The sequence below is a fragment of the Delphinus delphis genome, chromosome 15 (assembly GCF_949987515.2).
Source record: "Delphinus delphis chromosome 15, mDelDel1.2, whole genome shotgun sequence".
Classification (NCBI taxonomy): domain Eukaryota; kingdom Metazoa; phylum Chordata; class Mammalia; order Artiodactyla; family Delphinidae; genus Delphinus; species Delphinus delphis.
Window position 1 is genome coordinate 24,314,683 of NC_082697.1, and position 23,073 is coordinate 24,337,755.

Consider the following 23,073-nt stretch of genomic DNA (forward strand, 5'->3'; position numbering starts at 1 on the left):
AAATAAATAAACAAATAAATAAATTTATTTTAGAAAAATATATATCATTTCAAAGAAGGCAAAATACCACACACATATTTGTGCTCACAGATAAACATATGGAAATCCAGGAAAGTTAAATGGATTGCCCAATTAAGCAAAGATTTCTTAGCTGTGACACCAAAAGTACCATCCATAAAAGAAAAAACTGAGAAATTAAGCCTCATTAAAATTAGGAACTTCTACTCTTCAAAAGACACTATTAAGAAAATGAAAAGACAAGCCAAAGGCTGGGAGAATATATTTGTTAAATGTAATGCATATCTGATAAAGGACTTACATCCAGAATTCACAATGAACTCTTACAGCTTGATAATAAGATAAACAACCCAATCAAAATGGATTGTCCAAGGTCAGAACAGAAGATGCAGCCAAAAACGGAGATCTCTAGCCTTGATCAACGTTAATTTCATGATTTAAAGCCACAGTTCCATAAATCAGCCAAAAAAGAGAAAAACAGGGAAACAAATGAAAAAAAATACTTAATGTCATTGTTGTACTTGAACTTATTCAGTTTGGTTCTTTTCAAAATTATTAAAATATATATTGAGTTTAGGACCACTCCCAAACCCCTCTTCAACAAAAACAAAAAGAACCCTACCAAAGAGCACAGTCTCAAAATAAGAAATTCCAAATCATCACACAAAATCAAGTAATCACTGAAATAATTAAAACAGACTTTTTCCCTTCAGAATTACAAAAAATTAAACCTTTGTCTGGATACCTCAGCCTGATTCATATTTCCTTAGGCAAACAGGAAGAGCAAGTCCTCTAAGAGCCAAATTTCTTTTAATAAGATCCCATATTTTCCTTCTCCAAAATAAAATTTGGGGGGCTTCCCTGGTGGGGCAGTGGTTGAGAATCCACCCGCCAGTGCAGGGGACACGGGTTTGAGCCCTGGTCCAGGAAGATCCCACATGGCGCGGAGCAACTAAGCCCGTGTGCCACAACTACTGAGCCTGCACTCTAGAGCCCGCGAGCCACAACTACTGAAGCCCACATGCCTAGAGCCCGTGCTCCGCAACGAGAACCCACTGCAATGAGAAGCCCACGCACCGCAACGAAGAGTAGCCCCTGCTCGCCACAACTAGAGAAAAAGCCCGCCTGCAGCAACGAAGACCCAACGCAGCCATAAATAAAAAAATAAATAAATTTTTAAAATAAATAAATAGAAATAAAATAAAACTTGGATGACACAGAGACTTCTTTCCCTATCCTTTATAAATGTTTATCCCACCAAGTAAATGGTTAAAAGAGAACAGAGAATTCCAAAACTAGAGAAAAATGTAATGAAGGTCATGCCCCAACCAACCTTCAGCTTTCCAGAAAGCACTACTTTTAACATTTTATCAAACATTTATTTACTGAGGGACTATATATTAGAGAATGGTTCTAGCTGCTTTGTCAACACAGGAAAAGAGGACGACTAGCACAAGACCCAGAAGAGTTAGGCTGCAGCCTACAAGATAATTAAGACACCAAAAAACCAAACAACCCAATTAAAAAATGGGCAAAGGAATTGAACAGACATTTCTCCAAAAAAGATATACAAATAGCACATGAAAAGACACTCAGTATCACTAAGCACTGGAGAAATGCAAATAAAAACCACAATGAGATACCACTTCTCCCATCAGGATGACTATTCTTTGAAGAAAAGAAAACAAATGAAATGTTGGCATGGGTGTAGAAAACTGGAACTCTTGCGAACTGCTGGTGGGAATGTAAAATGGTATAGCTGCTGCAGAAAAAATGGTGGTGGATCCTAAAAAAAATTAACATGGAATTAGTAACAACAAGGTCCTACTGTATAGCACAGTGAACTACATTCAATATCCTGGGATAAACCATAATGGAAAACAATATAAAAAAGAATGTGTAGGGCTTCCCTGGTGGCACAGTGGTTGAGAGTCCACCTGTCGATGCAGGGGACGCGGGTTTGTGCCCCGGTCCAGGAGGATCCCACATGCCGCGGAGCGGCTGGGCCCGTGAGCTATGGCCGCTGAGCCTGCGTGTCCGGAGCCTGTGCTCCGCAGCGGAAGAGGGTACAACAGTGAGAGGCCCGCGTACCGCAAAAAAAAAAAAAAGAATGTATATATGCGCATAATTGAGTCACTCTGCTTATACAGCAGAAATTAACAACATTGTAAAACAATTATACTTCAATAAAAAAATAAATTTAAAAACAACAACCAAAAAAACCTGGAACTCCTACTTGATCCACTGATTCCACGTCTGGGAATATACCTAAAAGAACCGAAAGGAGAGACTCAAACATATTTATACAGCCACATTTACAGCATCATTATTCACAATAGCCAAAAGGTAACCCAAATGTCCATCAATAGATGAGCTGATAAACAAAATGTGATATACACATAAAATGGAATATTATTCAGCTTTTTTTTTTTTTTTTTTGCGGTACGCGGGCCTCTCACTGTTGTGGCCTCTCCCGTTGAGGAGCACAGGCTCTGGACATGCAGGCTCAGCGGCCATGGCTCACGGGCCTAGCCGCTCCGTGGCATGTGGGATCTTCCCGGACCGGTGCACGAACCCATGTCCCCTGCATCGGCAGGCGGACTCTCAACCACTGCACCACCAGGGAAGCCCTCAGCTTTTTAAAAAGAATGAAATTCTGGAACATGCTACAACATGAACTTTGAAGACACTGTGGTAAGTTAAATAAGCCAGCCACAAAGGACAAACATGGTATGATTCTACTTACATGAGGTACCTAGAATAGTCAAATTCTACAGAGACAAAAATTAGCATAGTGGTAACCAGGGACTAGAGGAGGGGAATGGCGTTATTGCTTAGTAATAGGTACAGAGTTTCAGTTTGGAATGATGAAATTCTGGAGATGCATGGTAACAGGTGTACAGCAATGTGAATAGATTTAATGTCACTGAACTGAACGCTTAAGAATGGTTAAAACTGTACATTTTGTTATGCATATTTTACCACAATAGCAAACAAAAAATAATCAGGACAGATAAGTTCATCATTTTCTTTGCCCCTTACAAATGAAAACATCAATTTACATAGTAAAATCAAACAGGGCAGACTGAACATATGTGCTACATCTCCATACTCTCCTAAAACCCCAACAAGATGAAATAAAGACAAAGGGAGAATAGATGACTGCAGATCAATGTCAGCAATATTCTGGACAAGGAAAAGCAGCAGTACCTAGGTTCTGCACATTTCAATACATACATAATACAGTTTTTAATTAAGACCTATAGTAAGTCTTTCTTTCCAAAAATTCAAGGGAAAAAAAAGATAATCTAGGATTTCCCTTTGACTACTAGCTTTCCACAGAAACAAATGCAGCTAATCCCTCTTCCACGTTCTTTTCCTTCCACAGAAGACCTATAATTAAATGAGCCACCTAAAAATCCCTTTTAATTTTCAGAACAAATGAACTCCAAAATCTAGGTTAGACCATGCTTCAAAAATTCAAGGAACAAAAAACAAATCCCTTTTCCATTAAATGAGACTTAAATTTAGCTCAATTTGACGCTGTTGCTGCATATCTATGATGGCGGCAACTTTGTCTACTTTTCATAGGCCCAGTTCAGTATTCTTATTCATCAATGAGGGAAATGTTACTATCTCAAATATTCTGAATGCTCAGGCTATATCTAACACACTATTCAAATTACTTTCTAAAAAGACTACTTACAGGGCTTCCCTGGTGGCGCAGCGGTTGAGAGTCCACCTGCCGATGCAGGGGACACGGGTTTGTGCCCCGGTCAGGGAGGATCCCACATGCCGCGGAGCGGCTGGGCCCGTGAGCCATGGCCGCTGAGCCTGCGCGTCCGGAGCCTGTGCTCCGCAACGGGAGAGGCCGCAACAGTGAGAGGCCCGTGCACCGCAAAAAAAAAAAAAAAAAAAAAAAAAAGACTACTTACAATAACTACATTTTGCATTTTAGTCAAGAATAAGGAATTAACCTTCCTGTGTATGTCAAGAAAATTTTCATGAGAAAGTATAAACAGAAAAGGCCTGGTGAAAATTAAATCCTAAAAATCACTTTCTCTGATTATACAAAATAAACACATTCCACCTTTCTACATTTATCAGTTTTTTTAAACATTCTAAATCATAAATTAATCACTTTGTCAAGTTTCTGCAACAAAATTCTACATTTTTTACATAAAAAAATCTTTTGTTAGTGTTTCCAAACCTTGTTAAATACAAAAATTCCATGTTTAAACTGAAGTCTAAAAAAAAACACGAAAAAAAACCCCAAAACTGAAGTCTACATAAACTCCTCAGAGATTAACTGAGCTGACCAAAAATGTGAAACTAGAAATGTAATAAGCAGTTGAACTACTTTACTTCTTCCTTTTCTATTCTTATGAAGCTGGGAAATCATAAGACTATGTACGTGATCCATCATTAAAGAGGGTGCTGGGGCTGAGTAATGAAGATCCACAACATGAAAAAAGAGGGATAGGACTTCCCCGGTGGCGCAGTCATTAAGAATCCGCCTGCCAATGCAGGAGACACGGGTTCGAGCCCTGGTCCAGGAAGATCCCACATGGCACGGAGCAACTAAGCCCATGCGCCACAACTACTGAACCTGTGCTCTAGAGCCCGTGAGCCACAACTACTGAAGCCCACAGGCTTAGAGTCTGTGCTCCACAAGAGAAGCCACCACAATGAGAAGCCCGTGCACTGCAACAAAGAGTGGTCCCCACTCACCGCAACTAGAGAAAGCCTGCGCGCAACAACGAAGACTCAACGCAGCCAAAAAAAAAAAGAGGGATAGCCTCTTTAGTATTATCCTCACATATCCCAGTTTTTTTTTACAGAAGAATGAATATGGGAAAAGCTTTCAAAATTTGCCCTCTTTACTGCAGGGTCCTACTGTCACAGAGTGACCCAAATACAAGCTTCTGTCTTTCACTTTCCATTCTCACTACCACCTCCCTAGCCTGCTCTCCCTACCTCCAGACACTACCAACCCTAGTTAAATACTGTAGACCTCAATATTACCGAATAAATCTTCATAAAATACCATTTCATCCTGTCAGTCAACAAGACTTAAGGTTATCCCAAAATAAGGTTATCCCAAAATAAAAAGGCTGGTGAAGGGGAGCAGAATTTTTCACCCCAAAATATGCTACTTTGGCATAAGGATTATTTTGAGCTAAAAACAATCAAAACTCAGCAGATTCAGTAAAAGCTCTTTACCTCCCCCTCAACTGCCTAAATTTACACTGGAAAGGAGGCCTGTATCAAGAAGAGAACTATTGCCAGAGATATCTTTTTACCTAAGAAACTTACCCGCACATCAAGGCAACCTTATTTTCCAAACATCTCTTCTCCTCTTCCTTTTGTATCCCCAGACCCCTACCCCTTCCCTTAGGTCAGGATGTTCATATAAGCCTCTATTAGGTGGCTGCCCTTTGGGTCTCATACTTTTATGGGGCTCCCATACCATATTTAGGAAATTTGTTTTTCTCCTGTTAATCTGTCTTATATCAATGATTAGACCAGTCAAAGAACCTAGAAGGGAAGAAGAGAAATTTTTTCTGCCCCTACACTTGTCTCTTAATTTTTCCAAACTTTCTCTTCTTACGCGGACCACACAAACCCTCTTCAGATTAATCTAAATTCACTGTACTTCCACCATCTCAAGTCCATTCCTGCCATTTTGCCCATTCTGAATCCCAGTTTTAAATAACTTCTCTCCTCCTCTTTGCCTTAATTATTCTATATACTCCTCATTCAGCCCTAGACTTCTCTAAGGTACCCCTTGAATTTTAAAAATCCCTATGTGGGTAAGGACTTTCTTCCCAGAGGGCAGGGAACATGGGTTATGCTGCAAAAAATTGAGCCCCAGATCAGAGGCTGCAGAATGGCAACCCACAAGACAAATCCTGCCCACAGTGGTGATTTGCTTGGCTCACAGAGTTTTTTATGAACTCATTAAGTTGCCAACATTTAAAAATAAAAATTTCTCTCAAAATCTGGAATTCTAGCTTCTGTTCAGAAAAAAGTTAAGATGTTCAGGCCACACTCTGTCTACACGCCACCCCCCCTCAGCCCCCTGCCAGATCAACAGTGAGCCAACACTGAATTATATATTTTTAAATGATGAATTTCACCTCAATTAAAAAAAATAAAGTGGGCCAAAGCTGCATAACAGCTGCCTCACTGGAGTGACATGAATTCCCTAAATCACTTAAGTCCCGATCTGATCTATCATTACTGTTTAAAATGTTCATCTAGCCCTTGTAGGCATTTGACTTTACAGTGCTCACCCTAGATAAATTTACTGAATGAATTAATAAATTAAGAAGATAATTTTAAGAAGGACAAGGTTGGTGATGATGATAATGTGATAATGACAACAGTAATACTGGCAATTAACATTTCCTGCTTATTTTGAGCCAACTATTGTTCAAGCAAAAATACATTATCTCATTTAGTCCACACAACAACCCTATGGATACATGTTACTATTATTCTCAATTTACTGATGAGGAAACTAAGGCACAAAGAAGTTAAGCAGGGCTTCCCTGGTTGCAAAGTGGTTAAGAATCTGCTTACCAATGTGGGGGACACAGGTTCAAGCCCTGGTCCGGGAAGATCCGACATGCCGCAGAGCAACTAGGCCCGAGCACCACAACTACTGAGCTGCACTCTAGAGCCCGCGAGCCACAACTACTGAGCCCGCAGGCCTAGAGCCCGTGCTCCGCAACAAGAGAAGACACCGCAATGAGAAGCCCGCACACCGAAATGAAGAGTAGCCCCCGCTTGCCGCAACTATAGAGAAAGCCCATGCACAGCAGCAAAGACCCAACACAGCCAAAAACTTAATAAATAAAATAAATAAATTAAACAAACAAAACAGAAGTTAAGCAACTTGGCCAAGGTCATACTGCCAGGACACGGTAGAGCCAGAATTCAAAATCAGACAATCTAACTCCAGTACATACTGTTAACCCCTACAATATGATTCCCTACCATACTTTCCTCTGTGACCAACTGAACGGACTCTCTGGAACGAAGAATCAAAGACTAAATTTTAGGGGCTTCCCTGGTGGTGCAGTGGTTGGAGTCCACCTGCCGATGCAGGGGACACGGGTTCGTGTCCCGGTCCGGGAAGATCCCACATGCCACGGAGCGGCTGGGCCCATGAGCCATGGCCGCTGGGCCTGCGCGTCTGGAGCCTGTGCTCCGCAACAGGAGAGGCCACAACAGTGAGAGTCCCACGTACCACAAAAAAAAAAAAAAAAAAAATACAAAGTGATTCAGTACAAAAATCCTTCTCTCTCCTGGAGTAGAAGGTTATATATATTTGGGTAAACAGTCTGCAGATGTGAAAAAAACTGCAAGTTTCTTGAAGGCAGGGACTGCTTTTTCCATGAGTCCCTGCAATGCCTAGCACAAAGCAGCAGTTAGCATATATTCAATTATATTAAAGGAACCAAGATATCCAAGTATCTTAAATTGCAGTGCAACAAAATCCTTATTATAGCATTTATCATCTTGCTGTTTACAATAATTACCGGTGAACAAGTTTGTTTTCCTGACAAAAACAAAATCCTTGAGGCAGAGTACCCTCTGGGACCTAGCATAACAGGGGCTCAATAAATGCTTACTGAGTATTACAAACTTAACATTCCTATACTTAGATTTCCTGTAAGTCTCTCTACCAATGTTTAAAGTAGAACTTAAGGGAATTCCCTGGCAGTCCAGTGGTTAGAACTCCACACTTCCACTGCAGGAGGCATGGTTCAATCCCTGGCTGGGGAACTAACATTTCGCAAGCCATGCAGCATAGCCAAAAAAATAATAATAAATAAATAAATAAATAAAATAGAACTTAAATAAAATGGCTTCTCATTTATAAAGCACTGGATTTTATGAAGTCCTATTATAAGCTTTCCTGAGACCAGTCCTATATTGTATCAACAAAGCCCTGAAAAATTAGTGAGCTGGCATATGAAGCACAGAGAATAATCAATGAGCTAGGAGAGAGCATTGTGTTCATGCTTTCAATAGACAAGTAATGCAGTCCAGAGAGATTTAAGCGAATTGCTCAAGATCACAGAATTTAACAAGCAATACCAAGGCCAGAACCCATGTCTCCTGAATATTGGCCCAGTTTTCTTTCCACAAAGAACTACTCTGTGAGCTCAGGATGAAGTGGATACTTTTAGAAATATTTTAAAGATATTTGGTATGGAGAATGATCTTTCCCAGCACATAACTTTTTGTGAGGTATTATATCACCATTAAAGATATGAAATTTGCCTTGTTCCATTAACTGCAGATAACACCATCTTTTTCCCTTGTTCTACATATTTTTCTCATTTTCATGTCTTTCCTTTCATTATCCTGAGAATTTTTCTTACTATCTCTTATTTATCTACTTTTCCTCTTACCACTTCCCTTCCCTAGTAACTCTCACAAAGCAGCCTATCTCCTTCTTTTCTCTCTATAATTATTAAAAAAAAAAACAGATTAAGCACATATTTGATTATAGCAGTGACATGGGATACCATAATAAGCAAGTCACAGCCTTGGTCTCTTGGCATTTATAAGGCAATTTGTTAACAAAAATATACGCTAAACACAAAGGGTCACACAGTTGAATGAATAATAAACATTTTATTATTATGACGTTTACAGTGGAGACAAGAAGCCCAGTATGGATAAGACACATATGAAGAAAGGTGGTAATGACAACAGTTGCAAGGTTAGGGTTAGGCAAATGAAAGGGATCCTCTCTTCCTATTCAGCTTTCTCACCAACCAATTCACGTGCTCTACTTCATTCACCCCCTATTCTCTTACTGCTTGACTTTTCCTATGCTCTACTTTTATTCTTAACCAGTAGTCTTCCTTTTCTCTCTCCTGATCTTTTATTTTTTTTCCTCTCCTGATCTTTTAAAGTGCATCTGTCCTGTCCTGCTTTCCTTTTAAATATTATTGCCAACTCCTCCCACCTTGTAGATCTACATAATGCCTTAAGCTGTGAATTCATTTTTTTTCTAAAGATTTAATATGTATTATTTTATTGGGTTGGCCAAAAGTTTGTTTGGGTTTTTCCATAACATCTTACAGAAAAAGAACGAAAGAACTTTTTGGCCAACCCAATATTTGATCCTCACAACAATGCCAGGGAGGCAGGTAGGAATCAACACATCTAGTTTACAGATATATAAACTAAGTCCTGTCAATATTAAGTAATTTGCCAACTATCAGTTTGTCAGTGGCAAAATCAAATCAAAACCCAGACCTTTTCTTTCCAAGTCCTCTATTCTTTTTCCACTGAACCATATTGTCTTCTTTTTAATTCCTACACTTTTTAACCATATACATGCACATGTCTGGACAAGTATACAGAGATAAATGTTTATAAAATAGCACAAGTGGGAAAAGTTTATGTATGTCTAGGGAAGCTAGAAAAACAGAAAAGTCAGTCCTCAGGACTCAAATTAACAGTACAATGTGGCTCACATTGTACAATATGGCTAATCCTTCTAAAGGCAGCTTTGGGTTTCAGGTCCAGGTAGAAATGTCTATTTCTTCAACCAACTGATTTAGCCAGCATGAACACTGGTGTCTCCCCATACCTCCTCACAGCTGTTAATATGACCAGGGCTCACCCTCAGCAACATTCTTGCCCCCCAATCTCTCTCACAGGCACGCCACCATACCTGAAGTTTTCACTGTTTGAAGTCACTTCTTTGGGTTAAGGCGCTGTCTCCAGAAGGCCACTGTTAAATGCATGTTACCTGAGAGAGGAAGGAGGGTCCATTAACACATTATTCCTATGGTTAAACACATCAGATCAGCAATGACCTCAGGAATCTGACAGCACAATGTCCTTTAAAAAGTTTCATGGCACAGATAATTTTTGATGGAGCAGGCAGGATAAGAAGGTGAGTCGGGGAGAAAATGACTCACATTCTGTAAGGGGTGACCCCCACCTGCATACGGCTACATGGCAAAACAAGGATGGCCATATAAACACATACTCTATTGGGGTCACAGTAAGGACTATCCTTGCAACTTGGAAGCTCCTAGGGATTAGAAAAGAAAAGTACTCCAAGGATCAGAGTATAGCCAGTTCTGAAAAGAAGTAAAGAGCTGAGTTGGCAGTAGTTCTCCAAGGACAGTACACTGCTAGACTGAAAGAGGACAGAGGCAAGGAACAGCTTCTGGTTAACTACTTCTAGTCGTGAGGCTAGTTTCCAACCCAACATTTTTAGCTGAGGGTTGACCTCTCAACCAGAGAATGCTGCAATTCAGTTCTGCAACCCGCCCCCTTGCTAATTTATATTGACTCAAAGCCAGTATCATTTACAGCCACAAAAATCAACATGCCTTTACTGAGTGCTTATTATGAGCCCAGAATTTGACCAGGTGCTATAATATAGGAGGGGGGGGGAAAAACCTTTATACACTTTTGCCTTAATTCATATAAAGGAAACCAATCCCCAAAACCCAAAACAGAAGAGTGAGGAACAAGAAAGGAAGCCGGGGGGGAGGGGGGAACACTATTTCCTATGAGTACTAACACAAATTTCTTTTTTTTAATAAATTTATTTATTTATTTTTGGTTGCGTTGGATCTTTGTTGCTGTGCACGGCCTTCCTCTAGTTGCGGTGAGTAGGGGGCTACTCTTCATTGCAGTGCGCGGGCTTCTCATTAAGGTGGCTTCTCTTGTTGCGGAGCACAGGCTCTATGTGCGTGGGTTTCAGTAGTTGTGGCATGCGGGCTCAGCAGTTGTGGCTCACAGGCTCTAGAGCGCAGGCTCAGTAGTTGTGGTACACGGGCTTAGTTGCTCCACAGCATGTGGGATCTTCCCGGACCAGGGCTCGAACCCGTGTCCCCTGCACTGGCAGGCGGATTCTTAACCACTGCGCCACCAGGGAAGTCCCAACACAAATTTCTTAAGCCAGAATGAATACAACAAAACTCACTTCTAGGCCAAAGTTCCTTGTTAAACTCTTAACTAAACAGTGAAGAGGCTCAGGCTAGAAATACTTTTTTTCTTTTGGTCTAATACCAAAAGCTCTTTACTAGCACACATTCATCTTGATACACTGGAGAAGAGGCTACAAGTTACAAAACTTGGTTCTATTTCTAGCTCTGATTCTTAACTAGTTTTTTTTTTCTTCTTTAAATTTATTTATTTTTGGCTGCGTGGGGTCTTCGTTGCTGCATGCGGGCTTTCTCTAGTTGCAGCGAGCGGGGGCTACTCTTCGTTGTGGTGCACAGCCTTCTCTTTATGGTGGCTTCTCTTGTGGCAGAGCATGAGCTCTAGGCGTGTGGGCTTCAGCAGCTGTGACACGGGCTCAGTAGTTGTGGCTTGTGGGCTCTAGAGTGCAGGCTCAGTAGTTGTGGCACACGGACTTAGTTGCTCCTCGGCATGTGGGATCTTCCCGGACCAGGGCTTGGAGGCTGCATTGGCAGGCGGATTCTTAACCACTGTGCCACCAGGAAGTCCCAGTTTTTTTTTTAAACAAACAGAAAACTAACAGGTTGGACTAGTCTAAGAATAGCATATACCTGGCACATATACTACCCATTAGATAACTAGTGTCTACAGGAGGAATCACTAATCAATCATAACTCACTTTCCCAGAGAATGCATAAGATCAAAATCCTTCTCAACACAGGGCTCTGGTAGCTACTTCAAATGAAAGTTGGCCCATAAAACAAAATATATCTGTCACTGCAGACTGTAGATAATCTCTACAATCTCTTCCAACTCTAAAATTCTACAACCAAGTTTCTGAGGGTGGGAGAAAAACACTTCCAACAAGCTTAAATCAATAGTACTGATAGTCATAAATTTCAGTCTAATCTCCAAATTCTACAAATTGCACCTGATCAAGGATGCTAAAGAACAATACATTCTGATACCATTAACATACATAACCTATCAATATTATTCTGATTTGTTAATGGGTTCTTTTGACAGAAAAGGAACCTTTTACCCAGACGAGTCCTAAAGAAATCCTCATACAAAAACAGGGCAACAATACTGCACTAGTAAAGAACTAAATCCAATCCCTTGATCATCCCCACAGCCTCTCTACAAGGTCAAGCCTTTCACTTCTCACTTAGACCTCTGCAACAGCCACTCTTCCATCCTTTTTCACTCTTGTCACCAAAGCAATCTTTCTAAAGCAAACATCTACTCATATCACTTCCCTGTTCAAAAATGTGTATCTATTGCTAACAACATAAAACAAGTTTTTTTGCATTATACTTAGAACTTTTCATATAGTAGCCTTTTACCTTTCTGGCCTCACATCCACAGTGCTCTCCTTCCCCATCCCACTCCCTGCTCTCTTTTTCTTCCACAATCCTCTCCCATTTACGCACAGTATTAAGGTGTTTCCTCTGTCTGCCCTCCTTCCCTTTCCCCATCACAATCCCCATCCTACTCATCACCTAACACCCAACTTAGGTCCAGAAGCAGATCCTTCCTCCTTCTCAGGTCAACCGGGACACAACTGGTTACCTCCTCTACTGTCTCAAAGCTTTTTGGTTTATCCAAAGTATTGTTTGTCTCAATGGTTCCTAAGACCATCAGAATTGCCTGAGGCAAGTTTTAACCCAAAGGTATTAAATCAATCTCAGGGAATGAGGCCCTGAAATTTCTACTTTTCAAAAGCTCCCCTAATTATTCTAATGGTCAAATTTGGGGGCTAGTGGTTTGTCTCTTCCAATAGGTGTAAAGATAGTTCTTTAACTAATGTAGAAATGATTTATTCTAGAATACACTGAAGAAGTATTCTGCACTTGTTTATTTCATATCATATCCTTGCTGACTTGACTCATATGCTGAAGATGAAGGAATTCCTTTTGGACTCACACTCCAAAAAATTTACATTCACTGTTCAAAAAAGCAGGTGAATTTCCACCTTCATTTCTAAATCTTAAAAATGAAGTAATCGTACCTTGAGTAAACCTATGAATACACAGTGAAGCCTCTCAACAGAGCTGCCATGAGAACTTTACTTCGGCTGAGAAACAAATCCTTAGCCCATTTTCAGGGTGGAAATACACTGCCTTTAGTACTTCCTTAAGACCTAATTATGTTAGGAATACATGCGAGACCCCAACTAAGTACAATGATAGGTGTCTGGCTCAAGTGCCTCGTTAATTTTCAAAGAAAAATCCCACTCGTCCTTCCCCACCCCTCACTCCCAAAAAAGTATAATGAAGCTGTTGAATAATGGCAGAAAATCTAACAAGATTAAGATATGAATATAACCAAGACAACAAGCTGAGTTGTTGCTGCGAACCGTGGATTTCGGGTAGTTTGCAAATTCACCTGGTTACATCGCTAACTTGGGGCCCAACGTCTACCTGGGGCAAAAAAACCGTGTGTTTATCTCTCTTTGAGTCGCGGCCCGGAGCTAAGTCTGAAAACTTGAGTTCCCCACTTAGTCACCCCTAAGTCATGTCTTCATCACGGCTACTTTTTTTCTTCTCTCCACTAAAGAAAAGGGCACTCTCAGGAGGAAGGACACTGACAGCTCCACGTCTGCAAAACTCCGCGCCCACAGCGGGCGCGGAGGAGGACGCCGGGGCCGGGACCACCATGCTGGGGGACAATGGAGGGAGGAGGGGAGTGGAAGAGAGAAGAGAGGCAGCCGCTGTACTGGGCCCCTCTCGCGAGTGGGGGCTCCAAAAAGTCTCGGGAAGGGCAGCGGGTGGCAGGTGGGCCCGGCCACCGCCCCTCACAGGGCCACGTCGCCCGCGCCTGCCGCTGCCGCCCGGCCCCGCGCGTAGGCCGGGCCGCGGCAGAGTGGCCCCCGGGCGGGGCTGAGGGGCTCGGGGCCAGACCCTGCGGGCGCCCACTGCGGCCCAGTCCTCTCATAAGTTGGCGCCCGTAAGGCTAGGGGCTCCGGACGCCTGAGCCCAAGAGTGGCCGCTGGGTGCGTCCAGCCGACCCACCCCGACCCCCGCCGGGCCCCTGCCACTAGCCCGAGCTCCCCGCGCCCCCCACGGGCACCGGCTCTGAGGGAAGAGGAAGCGGCCGCGGCTCTGGGGTCCCGACTGACGCGCCGCACTCCTCCATCCCTCGTTCTCCTCGGACACGCTTATCCAGGACCCTCCCTCTCCCCAGAACTGCCTCCAGTCCGCCCACGGGTTTTTACCGGGACTCGGGGCGGCGGCGACTCTTGCGTCCCTCGACTAAGATGGCAGCCGGTCCCGAGCCCGGACCACAGCTACTAGAGCGAGTTGGCGGCCAACACGCAGGCGCCTCCAGCTCGAGAGCGATCCGGCCTACAAGCCCCAGAAGGTCTTGCGCACTAGCCCGCTGCCGGCAGGAAGAACTCGCAGAGGCTGATGAGCGCAGCTAAATCGGGATTTGCGCTCAGTCAGGTGGGAGGGACGCTTGGATTGCTTCCAGTACCTCTAGGCTTTTTTTGAAAACCCTCCTAATCACACACCAGAACCTCTAAAAGCTGTAGCTGCGGATCCAAAACTCTAGCGTGCATCAGAATCACCTGAAGGGCTTGTTAAAACTTAAGACTACTGGGCCCCACCCCCAGGGTTTCTAATTCATCAGATCTGGGATAGGACCTAATAATTTACATTTCGGACAAGCTCTCTGGTGTACTACTGGTAGGAGATCACACTTTGAGAACCACTGAACTGTAGCTTAGTCCTTAGGAAAGTACACTCAGGAGTTGCATTGATTGGATTCAACTCCACCTTTTAACAGGGTGCACTTAGGGATGATGAAAACAGCTTAAACGTAAGTGGTGCCAACATGGCAGGTGTTCTAAGAGCTGATCAATAAGATTCTTTTTTGGTTTTTAACACATTTATTTATTTAGGCTGCGTGGGGTCTTAGTTGTGGTATGCAGGGTCTTAGTTGCTGCATGTGGACTTCGTGTGGACTTCTTAGTTGTGGCATGCAGGCGGGATCTAGTTCGCTGACCAGGAATGGTACCCGGGCCCCATGCATTGGGAGCATGGAGTCTTACCCACTGGACCACCAGGGAAGTCCCCTGATCAATAAGATTCTTTAATCCTCAAAACAAATCTATGAGGGAAGTACCTTCATTTTCCTCACTTTACAGATGCACAAACCAAGTCACAAGTTGGATAAGAACCCAGGCAGTCTGGTTTCAGAGTCCAACCTCTTAACTTCCGTCATGGGTTGTGAGAACAGGCTGTGCAAGTGGACTCAGAGGCACAACTAAGTGCTTAGTAATTAGTGACCTTTGCTATTATTGTTTAGCGTGTTCCTCTTAATGAAAATAGTATTTTACCATCTGTAAAGTCACTTACACTTTTCAAATACTTTCAAATCCTCCATGTCATTGTTTCCTGCAATGTACCTTAGGAGAGCTTGTTAAACATACAGATTCCTATAACCCCACCCCATTCACATTGTCTAGCGCAATGGTTCTCAAACTCTAGTGCCCATCAGAATCAAGCGCAGGACTTAAACCATAGTTTGCTGGGCCTCACCCCCAGGATTTCCAATTTGGTAACTCTGAGGTCAAGCCTCAGATTTTGCATTTTTAACCACAGACCACACTTGGAGAATCACTGTGGTAGGCAGTGTTTCTCACCTTTTTTTGAAATTATCGTCTCTGTAAGGAACATTTTTACATTTTTTTTTCTCTTTTTGGCCGCCCCATGCAGCATGCGGGATCTTAGTTCCCGGTCCAGGCCCGTGCCCCCTGCAGTGGAAGCACGGAGGTTTAACCACTGGACCACGAGGGAAGTCCTAGACATTTTTTCCTAAATTCCCTCATGAAATTTTAATATCACAAACATGCTGTTTATCAATTTATGTGCCATATATCTATGCTTTTACAAAAAAACTGGGGGGCAGAGGGAATTCCCTGGCAGTCCAGTGGTTAGGCTCCACGCTTTCACTGTGGAGGGCGCAGGTACAGTCCCTGGTTGGGGAACTAAGATTCTGCAAGCTGCACAGCGCCACATGACAAAAACAAAAGAATAAATTTAGAAAAAAAAATTTTTTTTAAAAATTACCTCTGCACCCCCAACCAATTTTTGTCCTATTAAGAATGGGGGAGGGCTTCCCTGGTGGCGCAGTGGTTGGGAGTCCGCCTGCCCATGCAGGGGACGCGGGTTCGTGCCCCGGTCCGGGAGGATCCCACGTGCCGCTGGGCCTGCGCACCCTGGAGCCTGTGCTCCGCGGCGGGAGGGGCTGTGGCGGTGAGAGGCCCGCGTGCCCCAGGTGATTCTTATCACTAGGCAAGATTGGGGAACACAGTGTGCCTTTAAGGTATGAGGTATTTTTTATGCCCATTATACAGAGAGGGAAATGAGTCTCAAGGAATTTAGATGAATGGTCCAGATCACTCAGCCAGGAACCAGGGATCCAACCGAAGTCCGCTCCAGATTCTGTCTTCATATACAATTTTTAAATTATCTAATGTTAGGCAAAACTAATGTATGGTGTTTGAAGTCAGGATAGTGATTACCTTTGAGGGAAGGTAATACCAGGAAGGAGACAAAAAAAGGGGTTCTTGGGGCTGGTAAAAATGTTCTGTGTCTTGACCTGGGTGCTGGTACACAGGCATGTTCACTTTGTGAGAATTCATCAAGCTGCATATTTATGATATGTGTATTTTTCTGTATATTATACGTCAAGAAAAGTATATACAAAACAAATATATGTTTTAAATGTATACTCATTTTATTCCAAAAATGCATCTCTTTCTACTACATGCCAGCTTCTCAAACTTTAGAGTGCATCAGAATCAGCTGGAGGGCTTATTAAAACCCAGATTGCCAAGTAACACACCCAGAATTTCTTAAGTCAGGAAGTTCTGGAATCAGGCCCAAGAATTTGCATTTCTAACAATTCCCAGGTGATGTTGATGCCTAGGGATCACATTTTGAGGACCACTATGCTGGGTGGACTATGATATCCTAACCTTCTTGCTCATACCAAGGGTAGATTAGCTGTGATCTGGGAAGTAGAACCTAGCAGAATTAATGTCAGGCTTCTTCAGAGGCACGTAGATCAAGGAGGAGCTAGTTCTGACTATCAACATGTTACTTCAGGGGTTTTAGGGAAATCCCCTGAACCTCAGTGGCCAAATCTCTAAATAGGAATAATAGATACTACCTCCTAGGATGTTGTGAAGATTCTAGGACATCCAGGGTAAGTAGTTAGTTGGTGGTTCTCCAAGGAGAAGCTGGGTTGGTAAGGGCAGAGAATTCCAGCCTGGGCATTTCCTCATCTCCCATGCTGTGTGGCTCTGGCTCCCAACTTCCCTGATCCAAAAGCCAGTCTAGTCTTGGCCTGGTCAGAATGTAGGACTGGTGGCTAATAGAGCCTTGAGCCACCTATACCCTCTTCTGCCTTGGACAGCCAGGTCAAACTGGGACAGGACCCAGACCTGCTACAGCAGGGGCAGGAAGCCTGGGAGAGGCCCCCACCAGCAAGGGAAGGAGTTTCCCAGGCCTTTGGAGAGAGAAGGAAGCAGGGATGAAGAGCGGGAAGGAGTGGGGAGAGAAACCCCAGCAGCCCACATGCCACCTGTCACTTACTGGCTTTCCCTGCAGAACACTTAGTCACACTGCTAGTCATGCTGCTGTCCCCCATTTCCCTGGAGCCATTCTGCATTCAATGCCAGAGGAAGGGAAACACTTGAAAAGTGGCAGAACTGTGTGTTGATGGAGAGAAGACACTGCATGGGGCTTGTGGGAGCCTCAGATCTGGATCCGAAGAAACCACTGAAGACCTGAGGTCGTGGCTCATCATTTTCCCTCTTTAAGACTGTTTTGTTGGGATTTCCCTGGTTGTCCAGTGGGTAAGACTCCACACTCCCAATGCAGGGGGCCTGGGTTTGATCCCTGGTCGGGGAACTAGACATGTGGACTCTCAGCTGCGGCATGCAACTAAGAGTCCACATGCCACAACTAAAAGATCCTGCATGCCGCAACTAAGACCCGGCGCAGCCTAAATAAATAAATAAAATTTTTTTTTAAAAAAAAAGTGACTTCCCAGGTGGCACAGTGATTAAGAATCCACCTGCCAAGGCAGGGGACACAGGTTTGAGCCCTGGTCTGGGAAGATCCCACATGCCACGGAGCAGCTAAGCCCATGTGCCACAACTACTGAACGTGCACTCTAGAGCCCGTGAGCCACAACTACTGAGCCCACATGGCCCAACTACTGAAGCCCGAGCGCCTAGAGCTCGTGCTCTGCAACAAGAGAAGCCACCGCAATGAGAAGCCCGCGCACTGCAAGGAAGCCCCCACTTGCCGCAACTAGAGAAAGCTCACGTGCAGCAGTGAAGACCCAATGCAGGCAAAAATTAAATAAATAAATAAATTTATTTTTTAAAAAAGACTGTTTTGTCATCTGCAAAATGAGGTACACAAGTTCTGTCCCTAGGCACCTCAGTCCCTCCCTCCCAGGTAGTGTTGCCAGATTTAGAAAATAAAAATGTAGGAAGGGGCTTCCCTGGTGGCGCAGTGGTTGAGAATCTGCCTGCCAATGCAGGGGACACAGGTTCGAGCCCTGGTCTGGGAGAGTCCCGCATGCCGCGGAGCAACTGGGCCCGTGAGCCACAACTGCTGAGCCTGCGCGTCTGGAGCCTGTGCTCCGCAGCAAGAGAAGCCGCGATAGTGAGAGGCCCGCGCACCGCGATGAAGAGTGGCCCCTGCTCGCCGCAACCAGAGAAAGCTCTCGCACAGAAACGAAGACCCACCACAGTCAAAAATAAATAAATTAATTAATTAATTATAAAAACCCAAACAACACCAAAAAACCAAAATGGTTCTTTAAAAAACAATAAGTAGGATGCTCAGTTAAATCTGAATTGCAATAAAAAATTAATAATTTTTTAGTATAAATATGTGACAAATGCTGCATGTAACATTCTTACACTAATTTTTTTTTATTGTTTATCTAAAATTCAGATTGAATTGGGTATCATGTATTTTATTTGGTAACCCTACTTCCAGGGCTTTATACACTTTCTCCATTGGGGTAGTGAAATTAAATGCCTCCAAGGACCAGTAATAAATAGCCATAAAAAGTGCTCAGCACCTCCTCCTCCAGTTTTTGGGAGGATTTAGATTCAGAGGAGCATTTGCAGGACTGAAGAACTCCCTGAGATAATATAAAGCATGCCAGAGCTTCTCCTAGTCTTGTTCATTATCCTCAGTACCTCTTTTCTTGCTCTCAAACATGAAGTTGTCCCTCTCCTAGGAAAGCCCCATTGGCCCATAGCTACAGATTGCAGACCAGAATCACTTCTTGCCCACAGTTCTCACTGGAAATGTCTATCCTAAACTGAATTATACCTGTCTTTAAAAAAAAAAAAAAAAGTCATGCCTGCAAATTCCTCAAGCAAAAATGGAATCAAGAGACAAGCATCTAGGTCACATTATGCAAGATGGAAAGGTGTCATCAGACCAGAAACTCCGGGGAATCTTAGAACTCAGCCTTGACTCATGTAAACTTCAGAGGCGGTAAACGCTGCAATTAGAGATATAGGAACATGTGACTTTGTTTTCAGTCCTGGAGGACCTTCTAAACTTGGAGGGAGGAGGGGCAGGTCCTGAAAGGTCAAATGCTTCAGTCACGTGTGTTCAGGCTGCTTCCTCAACTGTGAAACAGGACTAAACTCTTAGGGTTGTGGAGAGGATAAAATGACAGAGCATTAACACAGTACAGGACCATAGTAAGTGTTCAATTAAAATTAGTGCTTGATTTTTCACACGAGGCAGCTGTGTGCCAAAGAGGTTTGGAGACTTGCCTGAGATCGACTAGTAACTGATGGAGCAGGATTCAAATTTGGTCAGCCTGATTCTAGAGCCCTCACTCTTATCCTTTAAGCCAGTATCTTCCAAGGGGTTGTGGACTGATGATGCACACAAAATGATTTTAGGTGGTACCAAAAGTGGCCATAAAAAAACAAACAAACAAATAAAACAAAAAAATGGCCTCCCTGGTGGCACAGTGGTTAAGAATCCACCTGCCAATGCAGCTGACACAGGTTTGAGCCCTGGTCCCAGAAAATTCCACATACATGCGACAGAGCAAATAAGCCCGTGCACCACAACTACTGAGCCTGCACTCTAGAACCCATGAGCCACAACTATTGAGCCTGCGAGCCACAACTATTGGGCCCACGTGCCACAACTACCGAAGCCCGGTCATAAGTATTGGGCCCATGTGCCACAACTACTGAAGCCCACGGGCCTAGAGCCTGTGCTTTGCAACAAGAGAAGCCACGACAATGAGAAGCCCGCGCACTGCAATGTAGAGCAGCCCCCGCTCGCTGCAACTAGAGAAAGCCCACGCACAGCAACGAAGACTGAACACAGCCAAAAATAAAAACAAATAAATTAATTAATTAAAAAAAAAACAAAACAGGTGTTGGCCTTGTTCTCAGCTTTTGTGTTTTTCTTTTTGCAGACGCCGCCCTGCTCTCATCAACCTCTGGCCTGCCATCTCCTTGAATCCTAACACCATGCCTTCAATTAAGTTGCAGAGTTGTGATGGAGAGATATTTGAAGTTGATGTTGAAATTGCAAAACAATCTGTGACTATTAAGACCACGTTGGAAAATTTGGGAATGGATGATGAAGGAGATGATGATCCAGTCCCCTAGCCAAATGTTAATGCAGCAATATTAAAAAAGGTCATTCAGTGGTGCACCCACCACAAGGATGGTCCTCCTCCTCCTGAGGATGATGAGAGCAAAGAAAATCGAACAGATGATATCCCTGTTTGGGATCAAGAATTCCTGAAAGTTGACCAAGGAACACTTTTTGAGCTTATACTGGCAGCAAACTACTTAGACATCAAAGGTTTGCTTGATGTTACCTGCAAGACTGTTGCCAGTATGATCAAGGGGAAAATTGCTGAGGAGATTCGAAAGACATTCAGTATCAAAAATGATTTTACAGGGCTTCCCTGGTGGTGCAGTGGTTGAGAGTCCGCCTGCTGATGCAGGGGACACGGGTTCGTGCCACGGAGCGGCTGGGCCCGTGAGCCATGGCCGCTGAGCCTGCGCGTCCGGAGCCTGTGCTCCGCAACAGGAGAGGCCACGGCGGTGAGAGGCCCGCGTACCGAAAACAAAACAAAACAAAACACACACACACAAAAAGTTGGCATTGTAAATAAAACAACTTGCAAAAATTTGTCTGAAATAGAAAACAACAACAACAAAAACTTTTCATTATGAAAAATTTCAAAGATACATAAAAGAAAAGAAAATAGTATAATGGATTTCCAGCTTCACCCAGCTTCAAATAGCAACTCATTAACAATAGCTTTCATCTATTACCTCTGCCGATGGCTTCTTTTGAAGCAAATACCAGACATCATATTATTTCATAGGTAACTATTTTGGTAGAATTTGGTATGGTAATTTTTAAAAATTTTATTTTATTGAAGTATAGTTGATTTACAATGTTGCATTAATTTCTCCTGTACAGCAAAGTGATTCAGTTATACATATATATGCATTCCTTTTCATATTCTTTTCTATTATGGTTTATCACAGGGTATTAAATATAGTTCCCTGTGCTATACTATGGAAGCTTGTTTATCCATTCTCTATATAATAGTTTGCATCTGCTAATCCCCAACTCCCAATCCATCCCTCCCCCAACACCCTCCATACAAAAATCTCTTAAAACTTGATAATAAGAAGACAAACAACCCCATTTAAAAAGGGGCAATAAGGACTTCCCTGGTGGTGCATTGGTTAAGAATCTGCCTGCCAATGCAGGGGACATGGGTTTGAGCCCTGGTCCGGGAAGTTCCCGCATGCTATGGAGCAACTAAGCCGGTGTGCCACAGCTGCTGAGACTGCACTCTAGAGCCGGTGAGCCACAACTACTGAATCCCATGCACCTATAGCCCGTGCTCCACAACAAGAGAAGCCACCACGAACAGAAACCTGTGCACCGCAATGAAGAGTAGCCCCCACTCACTGAAACTAGAGAAAGCCCCCGTGGAGCAACAAAGACCCAACGCAGCCAAAAATAAATAAATAAATTAATTAAAAAATTTTTTTTAATTAAAAAATAAAAAAGGGCAATAGATATGAACACATTTCACTAAAGAAAGTACAGGAATAAGCACATGAAAAGATGCCCGACATCGTTAGCCATTAGTGAAAAACAAAATAAGATGCCATTTTATACCCACTAGAGTGGTTATTTAAAAAAAAAAAAACAGACAATAACAAAGTTGGCAAGAGTGTGGAGAAACAGGAAGTCTCATACTTTGCTGGTAGAAGTGTAAAATGGTACAGCCACTTTGGAAAACAGTCTGTTGGTTTCTTAAAAAGCTAAGCATATATTTATCATATGGCCCAACAATTCCACTTCTACATATATGACCCAACAATTCCACTTCTATGTATCTACCCAAGAAAAATGAAAAAAATGAATGCCAATGACTTGCATGTGACTGTTCACAGCAGCGTTATTCATAATAGCCAAAAAGTGGGGGGAAGAAACTTAAATGTCAATCAATTGAAGAATGAATTTTAAAAACGTGCCATATCCATACAATGGAATACTATTCAGTAATAAAAAGGAATGAGCTATTGATACATGCTGTGTCATGAATGAACCTGAAAGCCATTAAGCTAAAGGAAAGAATCCAGACACAAAAGGTCACATATTGTATATTTAATTCCATCTATTTGAAATGTCCAGAAAAGGCAAATTTATAGAAACAGAAGGTAGATGAGTGGTTGCCTGGAACAGGAGGTAGGAATGGGAATTAACTCATGTAAATGACCATGAGGGGTCTTATTAGAGTGATGAAGATGTTCTAAAAATAGTTTATGATAATGATTGAAAAACAATAAATTTACTACAGATGATTGAATTGTAGATTTTATGGTATGTCAATTATACTTTTTATAAAGTTGTTTTTAAAAAACACATACACCACTTGTTCCAGCAGTTCCATGTCTAAGAATTTATCCTTTAGATAAATAGGCAAGGAGCAAAATAGCAGATGAACATGTGATCCATCATAACATCGTTTGTAATAGGAAAAGATCGGAAATAA

General features: G+C 42.8%; 1 protein-coding gene and 1 pseudogene across 2 annotated transcripts in view; one reads left to right on the plus strand and one right to left on the minus strand.

The window, feature by feature from the left end:
• ITCH (itchy E3 ubiquitin protein ligase) overlaps window positions 1-14,260 on the minus strand; it is a 124,766-nt gene extending 110,506 nt beyond the window's left edge. For both annotated transcript variants that reach the window (XM_060030945.1, XM_060030944.1), the window contains exons 1-2: window positions 14,186-14,260; window positions 9,722-9,799 (exon numbers count right to left, since the gene is read on the minus strand). The gene's annotated coding sequence lies outside the window, so the exon portion shown is untranslated. The remainder of the gene's footprint in view (window positions 1-9,721; window positions 9,800-14,185) is intronic.
• Window positions 14,261-20,463: 6,203 nt separating this feature from the next.
• LOC132438711 (S-phase kinase-associated protein 1 pseudogene) lies at window positions 20,464-20,974 on the plus strand (annotated as a pseudogene).
• The last annotated feature ends 2,099 nt before the right edge of the window (window positions 20,975-23,073 follow it).